At 34.3% G+C, this 23,178-nt stretch overlaps 1 protein-coding gene and 1 long non-coding RNA gene across 2 annotated transcripts in view; both read right to left on the bottom strand.

Annotated features, from left to right (window-relative positions):
- Positions 1-23,178, bottom strand: part of ERBB4 (erb-b2 receptor tyrosine kinase 4) — a 1,112,967-nt gene that overhangs the window by 982,718 nt on the left and 107,071 nt on the right. The window lies entirely within an intron of this gene.
- On the bottom strand, positions 1,681-6,528 carry LOC137225780 (uncharacterized). The gene is made up of 2 exons (XR_010944024.1): positions 5,663-6,528; positions 1,681-1,902 (listed from the first exon to the last, which is right to left on the bottom strand). It is a non-coding gene; the product is annotated as an uncharacterized lncRNA (long non-coding RNA).

Below are 23,178 nucleotides of genomic sequence, written 5' to 3'. Positions count from 1 at the left end.
ATTAATAAGCCTGTGCAAAAGAAAGACCATGATGCATTCTTTACTGGTACATGTGACCATCTTTGGCTTGAGAGCGCTTATGAGAGTCAGGGTAGAATAGTACACAGTTATCCTCTTTTCCCCAGTGTGAAGGCCAACCCAGTGGATTACCATTGAAGCTTTTATAGATGCTATGAGACAGTCTTAAACAGTAGTGGTGACTGTGTATTAATTTTAGCTGACTTGTTTCATGTATTTTGGGGTGTTTTACTACCTTTAAAATATGGTGCCAACATTCTACTATTTAAAAGTATCCTCAAAGAGAAAGAATGTGGAAACATCTTGTCTAGAGAACACTGGTAAGAATGGAATCATTTAGCAGTATTCTCCTTTAAAATGCTGTAATGAACTCCAGAGGTGTCCTAAAAGATCTGGGACAAATCTGTATTTTGCTGGAGACTATTAGAAGTTCATCTCAATCTAAAATTCAGAATGAACCCAGAGAAGAGCCTCTAGACTTACTGAAACTTCTCAAAGTTTTTAATTCCTAACTTAAGAAGCGGTAGAGTTTAGTGACTCTAAAGCTGACTTCCTGTATTCAAATCTAAGCTCAGCCACTCACTAACTCTGTGATCGGAGTAGAATACCAACACTCTGTCCAGGATAGTTTCTTCCTTTGCAAAATGCAAATACTCAAGATATCTATTTTATAGGGTTATTGTGAGACAATATACACAAAATTCTTAAAATAGGATTAATACCTCACACATAGTGAGAACCATTAAATGTTAGATACGACCTTTATAGCAGCTTCAAGGACTATGAAGATCTACAAGAAAAGGCAGTTTCGATTCTTTTTTTTTAATGTGGCAGATATTTAGATGGAACAGGTTCACAGTATCTACTTAAGCCATAGCAGAAGCAAACCAATGACTTCAGTAAGTATTCATTATTTATTTAATGACATCAGTGTTTTTTAAGAAAATGACTTCTGTAAAAGAAGTTTTTTAAGCATGCCTTATTTGTGACTGTGACTCTCAGTCCTGAGAGAAACAGAAAGCTCAAGGATTTTTTTTTAAGTTCTTATGATAATAACCTCCTTGTAAATTTCAACCAAATAAGAATGTGTTTCTATATAAAGGTGAAAAATAAAACTACACTGTTTTGTAATCTATTTTCAATTGATAATAAATGTATATTATTCCATTTTATTGACTACATATTAGTCGATTACATTATTATAGCATTACTTATTTAACCCATGAATCCCATAATTTATATTAAAAAATTATTTACTCTCAAGTTTTGTCCTGTTACTTGAAAACAAAACAAGATGATTGCCCCTTTTTTAAACAGATGTCAGAATATTTTCCTGGAATAAAGTTCTAAAAACTCAATGGCTTTAAATTTCTCGTTTTTTTAATTGCTAAATTATTTTCCAAATGGATGGGACTTTACTAGGTTAGGAAACTGTCCTCTTTCCTATATCCTGACAACATATTACCAGCAGTTAGGAGACTGTCCTGTTTCCTATATCCTGACAACACAGTCTTTTTAAATTCTGCCAATCTTATTCTGCCAAAGATTATAGCAAAGTGCTGCCTCCATTTGGATATATATGATTGAACATGTTTAGAATATTTCCAATTTTTTTATCAATAGCATATCCATGTTTTGCTCATTTCTCTATCAGGGCATCTGTTTTCCTTTTTTTTTTTTTTTTTGCGGTACGCGGGCCTCTCACCGCTGTGGCCTCTCCCGTTGTGGAGCACAGGCTCCGGACGCGCAGGCCCAGCGGCCATGGCTCATGGGCCCAGCCGCTCCGCGGTATGTGGGATCTTCCCGGACAGGGGCACGAACCCGTGTCCTCCGCATCTGCAGGCGGACTCTCAAACACTGCGCCACCAGGGAAGCCCTGTTTTCCTTATTGATTGTGGACACCTTTTAATTGCTTAAGGATATTAGCCATTTGTCAAATGTTTCAACTAATTTTTCCAGCCAGACCTTTTTATTTTATTGTTATTTACGATGTTTATAGTATTATTTTAAAATGAGGAAAACTGGTAACACCTACTGAAATCAGGAATATGAAACATCACTATATGTTACTTCATACAGCCATTACTTCAAAAACACTCCTGAAGAATGTTACAAGACACGAAAAAAGTTCACAATAATATGTGAAATGAATAATCAAAAAATAAAATTCTGTATGTATTATGACCTTAAAGTTGAAAAACAGAATATAGATTTAAGACAGTAAAGATATATAGAAAAATATTAGCCCCTATTATCTCTTGGTGAAGGAATTATGCATGATTTTTGTCATTCTCTTTATTCTTTTCTCTGGTACCCACATGTGGTTTTTAAAATTTTTAACAAAATGTAATAGTAAAACCAGTCTTTATCAGTGACCATTTGAACCAAACATCCAGTATAAGAAAAGCTGATGCCACTTAAGGATTTCTGTACCTCTCTGTAAACATAATAAAATTCTACATCTATACAAGATAAACACTTCATCCTAAAAAACGTACTCATCTAAAATGCAGACATGATCATTGTAGTGCTAATTAAATTTTATTATGACAATAAGAGGGGCAAGGCTGCAGGGTGAGATTTGATTTAACATGGAGCTAAAGTGTTTTATTGCAAGATTTGCTTATAGACAGAGCTAATTACTACAATTACACTTAAATGTCTTTGTCCCTATAAAACAGTATTTTTAAAAGATAGTGCATTTAAAAGGAGAATAATTTCACACGTCTCTACAATTTGATCACGTTATGACAATGGTATAAGTGAAGCATTTAATGAGGAAACTCATGAAAAAGAAAGTAGTTACACCAATCCACTGATTCTAATTCAAGACTTGTCAAGGTTTACAAGACCAAAGCAGATTAAACATTAAGGTATTAGTGTATAAATATAAAAGTTTCCTGAAAACATCTTCTATTTTAGGCTGTATCTGTGAATATTCATCTTACTTATTCCAAATTTTCTATATGAAGATTGGTATTATTTGCTAATCTTAATTACGGAAAGAAAAGATATGAGACGAGTATTTAATTGTTCAATTATAATTGTCCTGCAGTCAAGCTGATATAGATATAAAATTATTAAGAGGCTACATTACTTATTTTAACACTTGTTTATGATGGAATATGATTTTGTACAATGACCAGTGGGAATTTTGTCAATATATTCATCTTCAATCTAAGGGCTGCTAATAATAAGTCGTGCCTTTTCTGATTTACAACAAAGCAATATAAAAACTTATGTAAATGCACATTTTATCCCCTCACTTACTGATTTAATAGATATTTACTGAGCGTTGATTACACTTCAGTCATTATGCTAGAAGCAGCAACTGCAACACTAAACAGAGCTGGTGCCTGCCAAGGGAACTTTCAGGACAGTGAGGCAAGAACAGAAGCACAAGTTAACATAGCATAACTGTACATAAAGTGTGGTGAACATTATGATAAAAAGAGATCAGCGTGTCTTAAAAGCCTAGCGGGCAAGAAACACTTTCAAAGAAGTGAATGGTATGTTAGGCAGGCTGAAATGACTGTGACCCAAGCAGGGGGAAGTGTCCATGGGAAGACTTGAAAAAGTCATTTATGGCTGAGGATAAAGGTGGCAAGATATGACGTCGGAAAGATGGCAAAACACTTTCAGCCTGTGCAGGAGTTTCGATTTTCTCCTAAGAGCAACAGGAAACCTTTAAAGATTTTAAGTAGGGAAGGGACATGATTATATTTGCATTTCAAGTCACTCTGGCTACTGTGTGGAAGAGATTTGGATGGGAACTGGCCAGGAGGTTACTGCAGGTGTGTGGTGGTCTAGACAGGATGATGGGGAAGCACCCAGAGAAGCGGCTGAACTTGGGAGACATTTAGGAGGAAAAATCAGTGGGACTTGGTGATTGAGTGAATGTGAGAGTAAAGACAAGGAGGCTTCAAGAATGCCTACTGCCAGATTTGGGGCCCCAAATCTTTATTTTTATAAATTATAGGTAACTTCAAATCGATGGTCACTAAAGATAACCTGATTCCTTAAAAGAATTCTCTTGATTAAATTTTATATAATTCCTTTTAGTCAGTAAAGACAACTTAAATTGTTTAAATTTCACATTGAATAGATTTTTCTTATTAAGTATTTTAGCCTATATTTCATCAGATAATAAGTTATGTAATGAAAAAGCTGCCTTAACTTAAGGCATGATGCATTGTTCCTATTCCTTAGATATTTTAATTTAAAAAATTAAATGCAATTTTTAAAGGCTATATCTGAGTTCAAATGATGTTATTTTAACAAAACCATTGGATTGGATCGCTGGAGCTCAAGCTAAAGAAGCATAAATATTGAACAAACAAAAAAAAAAGAAATTTTACAAACCGACTTTTATCTGATTATCTGTGTTAAATACAACACATTTTCAGCTTACCTGTTATTTGAACAATAATTATTAACCCACTCTTTATCTCCAACCTTTCACAAAAAGATACAACTTTTAAAAGATAAACTGGCTATTAACCTACTTGGGTGTGGAGGTAACAGGTTTTTTTAATTAAAATTATTAGCAGAATCTTTTCAAAATGAATTAACACTTGGATGTGCACAGTACAACCTAAAAGTTCAATAAATGTTAACTGGATCTTAAGTAAGTAATTGATTTGTTAGTGAAAGCTATGTTTTGGATACTAGAGATACAGCATTTCAAATCAACTTGAAACTAGCTATAAAAGAGTGTTCATCTGGTAAGCATTTATCTTAAAAATTAATCATGAACTTCATTATTTACCCAATGTCTTTGTACTCATTTTTGTTCTCACTAGTCAGAGCGCCTTAGGATTAGACATGGATCCCAGTCACAGTTCTACCATTATTAGCTGTGCAATCTTAGACAAGACTTAACCAGCAATTTAGTCATAAATTTCTTCATTTATAAAATATCAAGCTTTCCTCAGAGAGTCATTGTGAGGATCAATCAAGATAATATATCTGAAAAGACAAAACCCAATATAAATATAACATTATCTCACTTCATGATTGGCTGCTTAAAAAGTCTTTTTATTAGATATGCCCTCGCTGTAAATCTGGTTGTAAAATTCATATTGATTTGTAATACAAATGCTTTGTAAAAATTTTTGTGGCTGTTAATATATTTATACCATTTGTAGCTGTTAATGTATTTATACCATTAAAATATATTTGCACAAGTAGGTGGTATAACATTTTGTGTTACAAGGGTCCCCCAAAATGACTGAACATATACTAAAATAAATAAATAACATGAGCTTAGATTATGAATTGTTTATAATGATAAATTTCTCATTTCAGAGAAGAATCCATTATGTTTATTTACTCAAAGCTATGATCTTCTTTTTGTATCAGAATCAAGTTATTATATAACTGTTTCATTCTCTTTTGGCAATCTGTTAGTGTGACTTAGAGTGTGAAGTAAGCCTCTTTCCTTAGTAAAAGTAAAAGGTCACAAATATATTTGTTAACAACCAATGATACCATGACACACGTTTCAGAATGGCTAAAACAGAAAATAGTGACACCACCAAATACTGGCAAGGATGCGGAATGTTTAGATCACTCCTATTTTACTGGTAGGAATGTAAAATGGTACAGCCACTCTGAAAAAGAGTTCGGAAGTGTTTTTTGAAACTATATGTGTAGGGCTTCCCTGGTGGCACAGCAGTTAAGAATCTGCCTGCCAATGCAGGGAACACGGGTTCGAGCCCTGGTCCGGGAAGATCCCACATGCCGTGGAGCAACTAAGCCCGTGCGCCACAACTACTGAGCCTGTGCTCTAGAGCCCGTGAGCCACAAATACTTAGCCCATGTGCCACCACTACTGAAACCCACGCGCCTAGAGCCCATGCTCCACAACAAGAGAAGCCACCGCGATGAGAAGCCCGCACACCACAACGAAAAGTACCCCTCTCACCACAACTAGAGAAAGCCCGGGCAGAGCAACGAAGACCCGACGCACGCAAAAATAAATAAATTAATTAATTTTTAAAAAAACTATATGTGTATTATATAACTATTGTGCTCTTGGCCATTTATTTCAGAGATATGAAAACCTATGTTCACACAAAAGCTTGTACACTAAAACTCACAGCAGCTTTATTTATAATAGTCAAAAACTGACATCAGCCCAGATAACCTCCAACAAGGAACAAAACGTGGTTCATACATATCATGGAACACTTATGATTCAGCATCAAAAAGGAATGTATTGTGCATACAATGACCTGGACAAAACTCAAGAGAATTATGTTGAATGAAAAAAGTGAATCCCAAGATATTCCATACTTTATGATTCTGTTTACATAACATTTTTAAGTAACAACATTCAGAAATGGAGGACAGAATAGTGGTTGCCAGTGGTTTGAGATGGGGTAGGAGTGGGAGGAAGGTAGGTATGGTTTTAAAAGGAGAATAAAATGGATCCTTGTGGTGTTGTAACTGTTCAATATCCAGACAGTGGTGGTGGATACATGAGCCTACACAGGTAGCAAAGCTGTATAGAACTTACACACACACACACACACACACACACACATACACACAGGAGTACAAGTGAAACTGGGGAAACATGAATAAGACCAATGGATATATCAATATCAATATATAATTATGACATTATACCAGAGTTCTACAAAGTGTTACCATTAGATTAACTGAATAAAATATACAAGGCATTTGTGTGTATTATTTCTTATTTGTGTGTATTATTTCTGCATGTGAATCTACAACTACCTCAATAAATGTTTTAACTGAAAAAGAATTAATGGTGTTGTATAAATAATATTAAGGAAACAATTACATGTGTATAAATATTAGGATTTTGTAAATTGTTAAATTCTAAAAGCACATTTTTGTTTTATTTTGTACAAAAAAGAAATACTAGATGAAAATTTTATATAGGTTTTCTTATCAATGAATGTCATACCAAAAACAATTCATTAAAAACAGTTCATTAGCTTTTCTTCAGGATGTATTTTATTTTACTCAACTTTTATTTGATAGCAACATATAATACTTTCTTATAAATGGTTCCCATGTATCAGAGCTAAAAGACTCATTGTTTATTCAGTTCAGAAAAAGAGGTTTATAGCTGAATTACACCTACTAATTCATTTATTGACTTTGTAAAACAATTATCTTACATATAGTTAGGATTAATTGACCCAAATAAAGTCAAATTTCAAAACAGAACTGTGGAAAAGTTTGTTTTTATTACTGTGGTTAATAAAATAGATCAAATATATTTTGTTAAGATCTTAAATTTTTTAAAAATTCTATTAAATTTACTTGTTTTTCTCCTAGAGTTTACTTCTGAGTATAAAAAGTAAACATTTCAATGAAATTGTGTTGTTTGGATTCTCAGGAATATGGGGAGTTTCTTCAACTTAAAAGCAAATAGAGTGGCTACTATGGAAAACAGTACAGCAGTTCCTCAAAAACTTAAAACTAGAACTATCATATGATCCAGAAATCCCACTTCTGGGTATTTTTCCAAAAGAACTGAAATAAAAATCTTGAAGGGATATTTGCATTCCCATGTTCATTGTAGTACTATTTACAATAGCCAAGAAGTAGAAACAACCTGAATGTCCATCAGTGGATAAATGCATAAAGAAAATGTGGTATATACATAAAACGGAATATTATTCAGATTTTAAAAAGACAAAAATCTTGCAATATACCACAACACAGATGAACCTTTAGGACATTATCCCAAGTGAAATAAGCCAGTCACAGAAGGACAATACTGTATGATTCCACCTTATATGAGACATTTAAAATACTCAAATTCATAGAAGTAGAGAGTGAAATGGTGGCTGGGGGAGAGGGGAATTGAGGAGTTACTAATCAACAGGCCTAACGCTGCAGTTAAGCAAGATGAATAAGTTGTAAAGGCCTGCTGTACAGCATTGTGCCTACAGTTAACAGTACTGCATGGTACACTTAAAAATCTGTTAAGAGGCTAGATCTTATGCTAAGCATTCTTACTACAATAAAATAAAATTGTAGAAGGCAAATCTGAATGTGAATTACTTCTTATACATTCTCCTTAGGCAGATCTGCTAACCACCTCTGCTCCTAACATCTTGATGGAGTTTAAGTAGCCAGTTTAAGCCACAATAGACTGAAATTTTCAGATGGCTTGAAACTACTGAACAACAGTTGTCATTTGTTAATAATGAGCTTTAGAATCTAAAGAGTTAAAATGCTAAGATTACCCACAGAAACCAGGAAGGAGGAAAAAAATGTAGAATCCTAAAGTGGAAGTGAAAAATAGCATAAACCATCATTTCTAGCAGAAGCTCAAAGGTAAGTCATACAGTAAGTTAATGGCCAAGTCATGACTAGAATTACTTCCTCTGGCTATCCTTTTTTCCTCCTCTGCCTTCAGTACCACTCAGTAAACTTCTATTTATTTTTCAAGACCTAGATCAAATTCTGTTAATCCTACCTGGACCACAAGCAGAAATAATTACTCCTTCCTCTGTTCTCAAAGTGTGCCTAATTATTGAGTCACTGATTTATCAATAATGTTCTTTCATTCAACAAATATTTTTTGAGCAAAAACTGTATACCCAACACATAGTGCGATGAAAAAACAGACCAAAAAAGTCACTGTTCTTATGGATCTGGCAGTGGTAGAGGGGAAGACAGACAAAAAAGCTTAACAAAGTAAAATATATAATATGTTAGTTACAGTATGTTAGATGAATAAAAGCAGAAGAAAATTGGAAGGGAAGGGAGATAGAAAGTATGTATTTGAAGATGGTGTGTGCAATTTTATATAGGACAGCTTGGAAAGGTCTCAGTAGGAAGAATAATATTTAATTAAAGATCTGAAGGAGGTGAGGATATGTTCTCATAATTAATTGCACAAATTTACTTCCCTCTATAGGCTAAGATCTTCAAGGTTAAGGACCACATCTAATCATTTTTGTGTGCCAGCATCTAGAACAGGAGCTGCTATGTAGAAGGAACTTAGTATATGTTGAATGAAAAATCTCAAGTTTCTAAACTTAAAGTCCGGTTGTCTTTCAACTACACTCGGCTCTTCAGAAAATTACTGAGGTTGAATATAATACCGACTTAGCAGCATACCTAGAACTTCCTACACTCTCACTGCTTGATAATTGAATTTGATAGGAATATGATTTTCCAAATTTTATAGGCCAGCACATTCAGAGCACAGATGAAGAAGACTAAATCCTAAGAAAGCTGAGGGACAAGCTAGAAGCCACTCACAGTGTGAACTGATGGATCCTCTAAATCTACATCTTCACAACACAAAAAGGATGGAGTCCTAAGTGAATATATTTGATCAGTTTGATCAGTTTCTATCTATCCTACTTTTTGATTTTGTTCCAGGTCTTAAGCTTATTTAAGTATCCCAAAGTATGACTAATTTTATATTTAGCACTATTGTCACTGATAGTCTGAGCAGGTTCTCATAGAGTTAAGTAACTTGTACCTGTGGCTACAGACTAAGTTAAGATATTTTTGCTGTCAAACACCTGTCTGCCGTAATACCTCATAATTTAATAAATCACTACACAAAGACCTCCCTGAGAGTCAAAAGGAAACTACAAATGCAGGTTCACTTTGGACTGAAACTACGATGGCAGACCTGGAACTAGCATGACCACTCAGTCTGAGAGAATGAAATGGCCAATTTCTTGGTGTAAAATGGGAACAGCATATATGGCTGAAAGCCATATTAGGGACAAAATTACTACTACTTATGTGCTGTTACAAATTGCAGATAAAAGATGATTACACATATTATAGTTATCTTGTTTTCATTTTAAGGACTAAATGATTTAAGATTATAGAAAAGCTAGACTGAATAAAGAGTACAGGACAAGTACATTAATGAAAAATTTACCTTTGTTGCTCACTGTTAGAAACCTTTCAGAGACTCATCGTCGACAGGGAACTGACTCTGGTTTGTCATTGAGATAATGTATTTGTGAGTGCATTGATTATTGGTTCTAAAAATACCAATACTTGCATTATGAGTCCTTCAGTGATTCACCATTACCACCAAGAAAAAGTACAAACTCCTTAGGATGAGACACGAAGATCTTTCTGGTCTGGGTCTTCTCTCCCACACCAAACAGTCCACACCCTCAGCTCTCTGCAGTTTCCTGAACATGCCATACTTTCAAAGCCTACTCTAGTCTCTTTACAATGTACTCCTTTTTTTGCACAATTATACTCTCCCTCACCTCCCACCTGGGCAAATTCCCTTAAAGTAGTTACCTTCATTTGGAAGCCTTCCTTGAATACCCCTGTATATGCCTCATGAATTAGCACCTCTTCCTCTTCTAAATTCTATTACTGCTGAGCTTATCACACGTTATTAAAAGATTGTTTATATATTTGTCACCTTCACTGACTAAAACTTCTGAGGAAAGTGTCTTATTCATGTTTGAAAAAAACAAAAATATTAAGCTGAATATGTGAATGTAAAACAAAAATAACAGAAACTAATATGTATTGAATGTTTAGTAATTGTCAAGCACTCCTCTAAGGTCAGGAAGCTGAGGCACAGTGAGTTTAAATAACTTGCCCAAGATTACAAAGCTAGTAAGTGACAAAGACTGGATTGGAACCCAAGCACTCTGACTTGAAAGTTCATGCTCTTCACAACTAACCTATAGATATTTCTTGAATATATGTATATGTTTACATGTTTTTAAATAAATAAATACGCATATCTCTCTATATATATTATTTAAGTATATATATACACATATATATATATACATTAACTCATGTATATACATTTAAAAATTGACTTTTAAGAATAAACTCTAAACAGCAGAACAAAGTAAATTACTTCAGTGAATTAGTTGTTTTGATAAAAGACCATTCAATATCCTAGAAATTGTCTTCTTTTCCATCACTATATTATAGTACCAGGCTTCATAATTTACAAAACATACCATCAATGTTTGTAGATTTTTTAAAGTATCAAGCTGTATATCGAGAAGATATATTATTCATCATGATAAGTGACACACATATCACTACTAGAAAACAGTAAAAATTTTAAATTTATACGTAAGGTCCACATTACAAGATTAGGTTTGTAAAATACTTTTGCTTGTAAAGACAACTACCTGAATAAGTGTTATATTTAGGAGAAGAACAAAAATACATGCTTGTACATATATTAAACAAGCTTTGTTTCAGTAATATTATTTTACATTCCAGAAAGTTTATTTATTCAATATTTTCAAATGGTTTCCAACTTTGCTGCACACTAAAATCACCCAAGGAGCCGTTAAAAAAGCTGATGGTTGGACAACCAACACCCTCCACCTGCCCCTAGCAAGATGTTCTGATACCTGAGCATTAGGGTGTTTTAGAAGTTTGTCAGATGATTCCAATATGCAGCAAAATTTGGGACTAAAATCCAACTGAACTTTACCTGAGTTTACTCTAAGTTTTTACTGGAATTTCTTCCATATCTCATTTAAAAGCAACTGTGACAAATTACTTCAAACGATCTTCAACGCAACAATGCCAGAACTGAACTTGTAGTTTGTGGAACCAACTTTATTACCTGGCTACTGAATTCTTCAAATACGACTTCTTTCATTTTGTCCAATTCTATTCACAGACAATAAAAATCACTTTTTTACTAAATCATCTCTTCAATGACATAGTTAAATTTACTACCTAATCACCAAATTTAATTATACTTCATTTTCGTAAAGTATCAATTTCCATAGGCTTAAAATGGAAAGGCATATAGCTTGGACAGACAACAAGTAATTCTGAAGAAGGGAAGTTAGAATAAGGGTAAAAATACACGGAAACACAAATGTTTCCGGGTAACAGCATACCACACACTCCCCTATTCTACCCATCCATCCTAATCCCTATTTATAATCATAAGTGTTGCCTCAAATTAAAAATGATCAGTAAGCAATACTAATATTTATGTTCATGTGGAGATACTGTCTTACAAAAGCCAACTCTAAATATGAGTACACTTACATTTACAGCTATATCTATTACATCGATATTATATATCTAGTAGTCATTAAGATGGTGCACTAGTTCTGGATTCTCTCTTCTCTAGGACCCACGGTAGAATTCCATTTCTTCACATCAATGAACTCAAACATGGCCATTTGACTTAATTTGATAAAAAATGTAAGTGTGGGGGGCTTCCCTGGTGGCGCAGTGGTTGAGAGTCCGCCTGCTGATGCAGGGGACACGGGTTCGTGCCCCGGCCTGGGAAGATCTCACATGCCACGGAGCGGCTGGGCCCGTGAGCCATGGCCGCTGAGCCTGCGCGTCCGGAGCCTGTTGCTCCGCAACGGGAGAGGCCACAGCAGTGAGAGGCCCGCATACCGCAAAAAAAAAAAAAAAAAAAAATGTAACTGTGAGTATCATGTGTCACTCCTAAGCAGAAGCTTCAAGAGCCAGTAGAACTTCAACATGTTCTCCTTTCCTTCTGGCACAACTGACAAAGTTCTAGATAGTGACTGCTCCATCAGCCTAGGTCAAGAGGTAAGGACAATGACAAGGTGAAGCAGGGAACCCAGCCAGTCCTCACTGTACCCTTAAAACGAGTGAGAAATAAATCTTTGGTGTTTCAGAGTCCTTGAGATTTGTGGGTTATTTTTTACTGTGGTGTAATTTAGTCTATCCTCAATTAAATTTTATATTTAGATATAATTGTGTACGTAAATAAGTATGTCTGTTGCAGAAAAAATACATCACATTTATAAATTAATTTGTTAGAGTAAGAACTGGCAGTGTCCTGCTCTACTTTGTGTACAATGTTTGTAAAACTACATCCAAGGTAAAACAGTGATGACTAGTCTGTAAAGCATGATGACCAAAGAGTTTCGCTTATCACACACTCATGCTAAGAATTCATTAAGTATTTTTGCTATTAAAGTTGTAAAACAAGCTGTTGGCTCCACTGTGCTGACACCATTAGTCACATTCATCAGTCTCCAGCATGATGATAAATCACTGAGTGATACAACAAAAATGTTGATCATTATAGTTCAGTAACAAATGTACGACTAAATCTGTGCTCTCACAAGACATCACATCAGACACAAATTTCATAGTGGAATGATTCTTCAGACTTAACATCACATCTGAAGTCTATGTATTCTAGTTATTGACATAAACACTGAAATAATCCCAGTCTTCATCTACAGAAAACAACAAATCTAAAACAGTAGACTCATAAATTGTTAGATATTGAAGAAACCTCTTGGACTGGTTAATTATAAAATTTGAAAGAAATAATGTGTTTCTATTTGATTTTCTGGATTTTCAACTATTTTATAGGTTTGTATAATAAATATAACTAGAAGCAAGACATTTTACACAGCCATACAGTATAATCACCAAAAGACCATACTGCAATGATGTTTTATTAAGAAATATATGGTAAGAATCACTGCCATTGGGCTTCCCTGGTGGCCCAGTGGTTGAGAGTCCGCCTGCCGATGCAGCAGTTAGGAGTTCGTGCCCCGGTCCAGGAAGATCCCACATACTGCGGAGCGGCTGGGCCCCTGAGCCATGGCTGCTGGGCCTGCGCGTCCGGAGCCTGTGCTCCGCAATGGGAGAGGTCACAACAGTGAGAGGCCCGCGTACCGCCAAAAAAAAAAAAAAGAATCACTGCCATTAATGACAAAAATTGTGTAATATAGTTATTGATGCATTGGTTAGTGTTAGAGTGTGGGCCAGGGTTAGGGAATCAAAAATAATAGTAAACACACTCTAGTGCACAACTTAATATATGTGAAATTTCATAGTGTTCGTGAATCATCACAAATGGGAAAAAGGTTGCTTTACTTTTTAAAGAAACTATCATTGAGAAGGTAAATTTAAATTCAGAAAATATGGAACACATATATGGATTTCTTTTAAGGAAATTCTATTTTTTTATTTTCTCATTTAAGTTTTATCTTAGATTGGAAAATCCTGAAAGGCATTTAATATTTGTTTTAAATTATATATAAAGCCTATCTACAGCACAAACGGCATGTATGATCTCACTAAATAATATTCTCTCATTTTTTTAAATCTAAGTCTAAGAATAACGTAAGGCAAGAATTCTGCATACTTTTTGGAATAATAAAAGAGTGGTATATATAAGCTAAAAAATCAAAAATGTGAAATTTAGTGTAAATATGTATTATTAGCAGTTGTAATTACCTCCCACTTCATAGTTATTTCACTTAGATTATGACACTTAAACTGTTCTTATATTGACTCTTCATCATATAAATTTCTAGCATGTACACAAATATGCATGGCTATCCTTATATTCACATATTCATAAGATAACTTATTATTGAGTAATTTCTAACCTTAAAATAATGAAATACAGCTACATTCTCTGATGATTGACATTTTAAGTACTAGGTTTGGCAAAAGTTTTATAATGGTATGGATCAAATTTGTAAAACATAAATTATAAACATTTCAGTCTTTAAAGTTATAATATAAAAAAGCAATTTTAAGTAAAATGATCTAAACTATTTTATTATAAAACCTCTTTGACTTTAAGATAAAATAAACACAACTAAATTTATGTAATACTTGAAATAATATAATGTTATCTGAGTGGCTAGAACTCAGGCAAAACAGTCATTATTTATATTTTAAAATTAAATTAATGGATTGGATATAGACAAGTTTTTCAATGTATTCCTATTTTGTTGGTTTCAAAGTTATATTTTTCAGTGGCAGGACCAATAAACTTAGGTTAAAAGTAGTCTTTAAACGGTGCCCCTTACCAAATTCAACTACATCACCTTTATGGTATAACTTTGTTCTACCAGGAGGACTCCTACAAATTTTAGAAATTTGTGAAACCAAAACTTAGAAAGACATATTGACATATATAGGGAAAGATATTACATCAAAATAGTCAATGAACAAAAAGATAAATACTTATTGTAATACCTATTTTGATGAATAAGTACTGCTACACGGGAAGGGGAAGGGATGGCTTCTCTCTTTTCCAGGCTTGTGCTCTTACCCCTTCTCCCTCGTCTTGCTAATACCAATTTCTAAAACCCTTCAGCTTTGGACCAAAGACTGGGGAGTAGAAAAGTCCTTTCTTCTTTTTTCTCTTTTTTTTATTTTTTTTGCGGTACGCGGGCCTCTCACTGTTGTGGCCTCTCCCGTTGCGGAGCACAGGCTCCGGACGTGCAGGCTCAGCGGCCATGGCTCACGGGCCCAGCCGCTCCGCGGCATGTGGGATCTTCCCGGACCGGGGCACGAACCCGTGTCCCCTGCATCGGCAGGCGGACTCCCAACCACTGCGCCACCAGGGAAGCCCGAAAAGTCCTTTCTTGATTGATGAGGAGCTAGTGCTGGAGCTCTCATAACTTACCAATTATTTGAATTGATTCTTTGCTCCTAAGTACTTTTATGAACTCGACAAGGAAGAAATATTTCCTCTTCTCCCCTTCCCCTTTAGTTTGGATTTTCTTACCTAAAGTTCCCCTGACAAGGGCAAATGCAACATTCTTACTCACTAATGATCCTGTAGTATATGCAGCTTCTAGACTAAAATGATGCCACATCAGCTCTTTCCTGTAAGTCCTCATCTGGTCCACGGGAAAGACCTATTCTTTTTCTTTCAGATCTACTATGAAGTCCAACACAATCATGTCTTGGACACTCCGAAGTCTAGGTAATTAGTCAGCCTTTCTCTCATATACCAGTCCACCATATCCTTCAAACTGATAAACCCTCTCTTTGGTTTTCTTAAAGACACACTCATGGAGAGAATTATGCACACACCCACGCTGCTTTGGAAGATGTGGGACTGGAAATCACAGCACACCAGAATCTCTCTTTGTAAATCTTCAAACTCCTCCTTAATTTTGGTAAAGTGTTTAAGAATCCCAATACTAGTTTTTCCCTTTCTTTCTTCTTTCAAATTGATCATGATAGTCTTGTATTTTGGAATGAGGTTCCCATTGTCTTCAATTCTCAGATAAAACTTCCATTCCAAATATATTCAGTTACACATATCATTTGAAATGAGGTAACTTTTGTTTTACAAAACAGTTTAAAATGCATTTCTGTACCATGTTACTGCATTTTAAAAACATCATAAAATGTTAAGCCCCAATTGCCAAGTTTTGTAATCTACATCAGCCTGATGAATAGGGTAATTCCCTCTGCACTACTTTGTGATATGTGCATACAGACTGAAGCAAATAGTATTTTTATAGTGCTTTACAGGAGGCAAAGTCCTTGCATACGTAGGTGCTCATTTACTCATGATTCCAAATAAGTGGGAAAGTTAAATACACATACACACATCTGACCATATCATTCAAAATAACTCAGAATACTAAACAGTCTCCTGTTTATATCCACTTTACTCAACTGGATAAGCCATTTTTACTTAAGTTTAATTTAATTATCATGATCATAATTAACAGTGGTTGGAAGAAATACAACTGTTAAGCAGTCCTATAGTTCTAGTTCGTATACATTGTTTTGTCTTATGCTTGCTAATGGAATGCATCTGCTTAATTTCAAAATCCAGTAACACAAACAATATGGGGGTAGCACAGTATAGCAGAAAGAGCCCTGTGCTTGAAATCTTCATCTAGTTCAGGTCTGTATTCCCATTTCTCTTATTATTTAGACTGTTTAATAGATATTATCAAATTATTCCAATAAGAATTTACTCTTACATAAATATGTACACGTGTGTGCATTCATAGATAGCCACACAATACTTCACTTATCTTCTGCTGATAATACGTTATCTATAGTGATTCTGTTTCAGAAAAAAAAAATCTTTAAAATAATAAAACAACAGTATTGTCCAGGATAACTCATAGCTACAGAAATCAGGTAAGCTTATTTAATCTTTCAGATTCTTAGTTATTTTCAACCATAACATAGGGATAAAATGCCAGCTTACTACTTTCCAGAGTTATTAGGATCTGATGAGGTAATTTATGTGAAAATGCTCCATAAAGTGATACAAACAGATGAGGTGGTTGTATCACACTCCTAAACATACACACACAAACCCCAAAATTCAAAAACAAACTTGCAGTATCTCATGGGACTTCATCTCTGAAATTTCCTGACTGCTATTAAAGCTGATTTAAATTTCAACAGTAACATGCTTTACCACTAAATATCACCACTTAGAGTACTTTATGTAGAGAAATGTTTTGTAAAACTTCTCTTTTGGCAGATTCATTGCCCTATTAGTGAAAAACTATAAAAATTATATTTTCATTCTATATTCTTTTAACTAAGAACTTTAAAACATCAAAATGATTTAATATTTGCAATTTAGCAGGCTGAATATGCCTTTAGTAGGTAGAGGTGTCTTGCATACCAGAAGTTCATCTACAATTTGGAAGATGATCTTTCTACTAGAATTCCGAAATGCTGTAAAAACTTTATGTGGCGCTGAATTTCTTCATTCCAAAAACTCAGGGCTTTCTAATATGACCAGTTTAAAGAAATTCCTAAGGCTTCAATCTTAGTATTTTAAATGAAATTGTTAAGTTGGATACTTAACTTTAAAATTTCTGATCCTAATAAAAATATGAAGTTTTTAAAAAAAAAATGAAGTTGTTTAACAATTCCTTTCTAGTCTTACAATATGCAGAAATTAGAAATGAGTACAGCACTTCTTTTATAATATGCAGAAATTAGAAATGAGTACAGCACTTCTTCTTTTTTTTTTTTTTCCCCCAGCTTGCTTTCTGTTTCATATGAACCTGAACTAGAAAGCATACTGAACTGATTTAAATTGGAACCCACAGAAGGAAGCTGGCTAAAGACATGGAGGCTAACTCATAGTCTGTGACCAGACTGGTTTGTCTAATGATGTAGTTGTTGTCACAATAAATGACTACATGAACAGATTTCTGTCTAGTTAGACATTTGGCTTGAAATAAACATTCGGAGAACTGAATCCAAACATCGACTAGGCCAAAAGTTGCCTTAAGCTCTGCCAACATAATGCTAATTCAGCTAGGAGTAACATGCTTTTTTGTTTCACAACAAATGGGCCTTTGAATCCATTAAACTGAATCTGATGATGATTTCAGGAACATGTCCGATGAGAACATTATCCCACTGCAGTACGTCTGGAACCTAATTTTCCTGTCAAAAGTCACTTACCTACTTTGGTATTCTAGAATTGGAAGGAATGATCCAAGAATTGAGAGAGGAAATCCTTTGGCTGTGTAATTTGAGTAAGAAAAAAAGGCCCATGTTTAACCACTTACTTTATTTTGTAATACCTATTTTATAACTAGGTGTAGAGATTATTCATTTGTCTGAAATTAGCCCTAGCCCACCTTCTTAAGGCTTTATTAAAAGCAAGACAAACCTAATGAAAAAATAGCAGCATAAGTGAAAACAATTCACATAAGGCTCTATTTGTCTGTGTCACTTATCTTGGAATGCTGTGTACTTGTATTTGTAGATTTTTCATCCCAGAATGCCATGTAGAAAGAGTGGGAAAATATTAGTAAATAAAGAATGTAACACAAATAGTTACTTGAATGGAAAAAATATACCAAAGAGGAGACTTTCCAAATTAACTGAAGACTTAAAGGGATATAGATGTCTAATCAACATCAGATGTATTTACTTGGAGGACACTGATATACTATATATATCATTGATATTCTAGGACAAAATAAAGAGAAAATACCCAGTTAAATATGAATAAAAATCCCTGGTTGAGTAGCACAACACTGATATTCTCTAAACTGTGTTTCTAATGGTGTTTATCTTCCTCTTTTAAATAATAAACTGTTATTTTCTGTATTGAGGTCAAAGACAGATAATGGCTCTTTATTTAGCAAGCATGCAACAATTGGAGAATTTCTTTTTTCCATTCAACTTATGATATTATCCATGGGACCACAGCAAGCTGCAAGATTTGTGGAGCCCCGTGAAAATGGAAAATATAGTGTCCCTTATTCAAATTAATAACTTCAAGATGGTGACAACAAAGCACGGAGCCCTTCTGAGCACAGGGCCCTGTCTAACTACACAGATTGCAAACTCACGAAGCCAACCACACATGGGCCCCTCACTAAAACTTTCTATTGACTTGCGTTTGTATTGCTAATAGGATTGCAAAATACATGGAGGGTCCTTACTAAAGCATCATTCCTTGCCAACTCAATCAATGCAAAGTAACCCTCCCACTGTGTCCACCCATACCTATTTATCTGCCACATCAAAATGAACAGGCTGTCGAAAACATGGCAGCAAGGACAAGAAGTAGGGAAATTAAGACACACATCAAGCTCTCCAGTTTCCTGCCTTTGATAGAAATGCACAATAGTGTACTGTTTGCAACATCCTTTCATTCCTTTGCTAGAAAGGTCTGGCTCACACCAATGAAGACTTGTGAAAAGATGCCATCCTTCGGAAAGTGGTTTAGAAATATTTGCTCATTTTCAAGATCTTTTCTTCCTACATTCAAAAAGACAATGAATATCTATGATATCTGAATTAAAACTCTTGAACTTCAAACTGCCTTGTTCTTGAATCAAACTCATATAATGCATTCATATAAAATATGAATAAAACCTTTGAAACCCTGACAAGATTAAATTAACTGATCTATATATATATATGAGCTTTGTGAAACACTCAAGTTCAACTCTTACATCATTATTAGCAATGCAGTATATTACTGACATATGTATGTAGTCTGGGGTCTCTACAGAAACTGGGCAAGGAAATTCCTCCTTCAACACAGTCTACAGGCACATGTAAGTGATAATGATTCCTTTACATTTCACTTATTGGCAGTTGTTTTTTTTTTTTCTCCCCCACAGTGTTTCAAACTTGACTAATCCACAAGATAATATCAGCATATTTAAATTCTTAATCTCATCAAATCCAACTTTATTTGGAAAATGAAGATGTTTTCTACTTCTTTTCACCCAAACTCTCATAATAAGCCCTTTGATAAGATAATATCATAAATTGATTTCCTACAGGGGATATACATCTAAGAAAAAATATACTAACTAAAGAAGGGGGAAAAAGATTTATACTTTAAAAGAAATTCTCAAAAATTAGCATTCAAAATAGAATGATCAGGAGATGGATTTTACCTTCCTAATTTTTGAATTACAGTATCAGTCCAATTTAAAAGTTCATTGGAGGTGTATCTTAAGCATTTCTAGTTAGAACAAATGTTAGATAAGTATTTTTAAAAGGATCTTATTCCATACTTTTTTAACCATAAGAATTTGTGGAAGATATAACAATACCTATCAATTTCTTAAAAGAAAAAAATTAAAAACATATATTTCTTCATTTTCTCTTACACTGCCTTAAATAAACAAAACAGGAACTCAATAAATAAATGGAAATCAGAAAGAGAAAAAGTAAATAATGGCAACTGGAAGTTTAACAATTAACTTGGGTAGCCATAGCTAAGCTATATTTAAATTTTAATAGTTCTCAATAAAAATCCCTATATCTTTGGAACCTGATTGATTATTTCATCAGTTAGTACCCACTTATTATAATGGATCTTTCCTGAGGGCTACTTTGTCCTAATGACACAGAAATGAGATATACTTTAATTTAAATTGGCACTCCTGTGAAAAAAATATGAAAAAGCATTTTGCAAATTACCACCACCTTAATACCAAATATAATATCAATGGTATGTGAAAAAATGCTTAAGTTGTAAAATCTTTTCCTGGAAATTTCCATTCTAATTTACTCAGTTAACATTTTATGGTGTTTTCCAAATTTATTAGTTATAATATAATGCCTGAATATATCATTTAGAGTAGTTTAGAGAGTATAATTTAGAGTAGTCCAACTCAGTGTATTCTCCACCAGCCAAGAGTCTAAATTTTTCACACTAGTTTCACATAATAGTAATTTTCTATCAATAGTCTGCCTTTGCTAACAAAATAAAATTGAATTCTACATAAAAATAAAAGCTTTGATTCCCTTTAACTGTTAAAGCATTAAGAAAACAAACAAAATAATACATTAATTAAGAAGAGAAAAAGGAATCAAACATTCTTTTCAAAACTACTAAATAACTGGAGAAATGCTTCTTAATAAATTTAATTGTGCCTCCCTTAGATTGCTAATAAAACTTCTAATGAGAAATGTTATCTTCTGGGCTTCCCTGGTGGCGCAGTGGTTAAGAATCCGCCTGCCAATGAAGGGGATACTGGCTCGAGCCCTGGTCCGGGAACATCCCACATGCCGTGAAGCAACTAAGCCCATGTGTCGCAACTACTGAGCCTGCGCTCTAGAGCCCACGGGCCACAACTACTTAGCCCGCATGCCACAACTACTGAAGGCCCCGTGCCTAGAGCCTGTGCTCCGCAACAAGAGAAGCCACTGCAACGAGAAGCCCTGCTCACCGCAACTAGAGAAAGCCCGCATGCAGTAACAAAGACCCAACGCAGCCAAAAGTAAATAAATTAATTTAAAAAAAGAAATATTATATTCTTTAAGAAATATAAATGATTTACCACATAAACTTCAAACCACAAACTATTTAGGGTAGATTTTAATGCAAGGTAAGCAATTACCTGTACAACTGGTGTTTCTGAAATGTTTTAACTTTGAATTAGCTCCATAATATAGTCCTACAGAGTTCAGTTTGTTATAATTAAACTTATAAAATATTGAATTTAAGTGCAAATAGGAAAGCTTTAAGAAAGCAGAATTATAACTTTCCTTGAAATATACTTTAGTGTTATGTAGAGAAACAAGATATCCTATACCCTCTGCCTATATTTTATTCACAGTATTTATTAACTTACTATGTGAACACTACTGTAGCTTTGTATTTTTTTTAACTTTAAATTAAGGATACATTCAAAATTTACTCTGCATCTAACCCAAATTCCTATAGGAAAACAAACTGAACTTTCAAAATCAGTGTCTATCAGAGCAGATACCTGATTTTTCAGTATCTGCAAGTGATACTAATTTTTTTAGCATCTGCAAGTGATATTAAATACCATGATATGCAGTCTCGACACTAGATGCCAAGGGGGAGGTAAACGGCAAAGACTTGGCCTGCATTCTGAAGTAGCAGAGATAAATACACTAAACGGAAATTTGCAGGCATCCACCGAACTGTGTATGCGAGTATCCACAGACCGAACTTTTTCAGAATTATACTAAACACAAAAATAAGCCAAAAGGACAAGACGGATTTCACCTTGAATAATTCTTCACCCTAAGTTAGACACTGTTTTGTCGTTTGGGCTGCCAGAACAAAATACTATAGACTAGGTGTCTTTAACAACAGACATTTATTTCTGACAGTTCTGGAGGCTGAGAGGTCCAAGATCAGCAGATTCAGTTCTTGGCGAGGGCCCTCTTCCTGACTAGCAGATGGTCTCCTTGCTGTGTGCTAAAATGGTCTTTCCTCAGTGCATGTACATATATAGAGAGAGAGCTCCTGTCTCCTCCCCCTCTTACGAGGGCTCTAATCCCATCACGAAGGCACCACCCTCACGAATTCATCTAAACCTAATCACCTCCCAAAGGCCCCACCTCCAAATACGAACACATTGCTGGGTAGGGCTTCAAGTATGAATGGGGATGATACAGGTATTCAGTCTATAACAAACATATCACTCGTGATTTTAATATACCATGTGAGTGTTTGTGTGTATATGTGTACATAGACACATGTACATATAAATGTATATACATATATTTATCTTTAATGCATAGTATTATAATATGCTCTGTTATCAAGAATTCAAATTCATTAATTTACTAATTTAATTGATTCACTCATGCATTTTCCAATTTTTCACTTAATAAATTTTGAGGACTTACTATGTGTTAGGAGTGAAATGCCTCTAACTCACTTTGTGTAGTTTATGCTTAAGACACCTGAATATATTAAGCAATTCATCCATATCTAGAGTTGAATTAATCAATTCTATAGTTAATAGGGTACAGAATATTGATTATATCTGAGGTTCTTTAAAACTTCTTGCACTGAGACACTATTACTAGCTCTGACAGAAATCTTTATTGTATCTTCTACTTTAAAATATGTCTACTGTGTTTATACTGTTTTGCCCTATATACTTTTTAGATATCTGTATTACAATAAAATGAATTTGTTCTAAGTGCAAAGTT

Source organism: Pseudorca crassidens, chromosome 6 (genome assembly GCF_039906515.1).
Source record: "Pseudorca crassidens isolate mPseCra1 chromosome 6, mPseCra1.hap1, whole genome shotgun sequence".
Classification (NCBI taxonomy): Eukaryota; Metazoa; Chordata; class Mammalia; order Artiodactyla; family Delphinidae; genus Pseudorca; species Pseudorca crassidens.
Note: the sequence above shows the minus strand (reverse complement) of the source record. Positions and strands in the feature narration are given on the sequence as shown.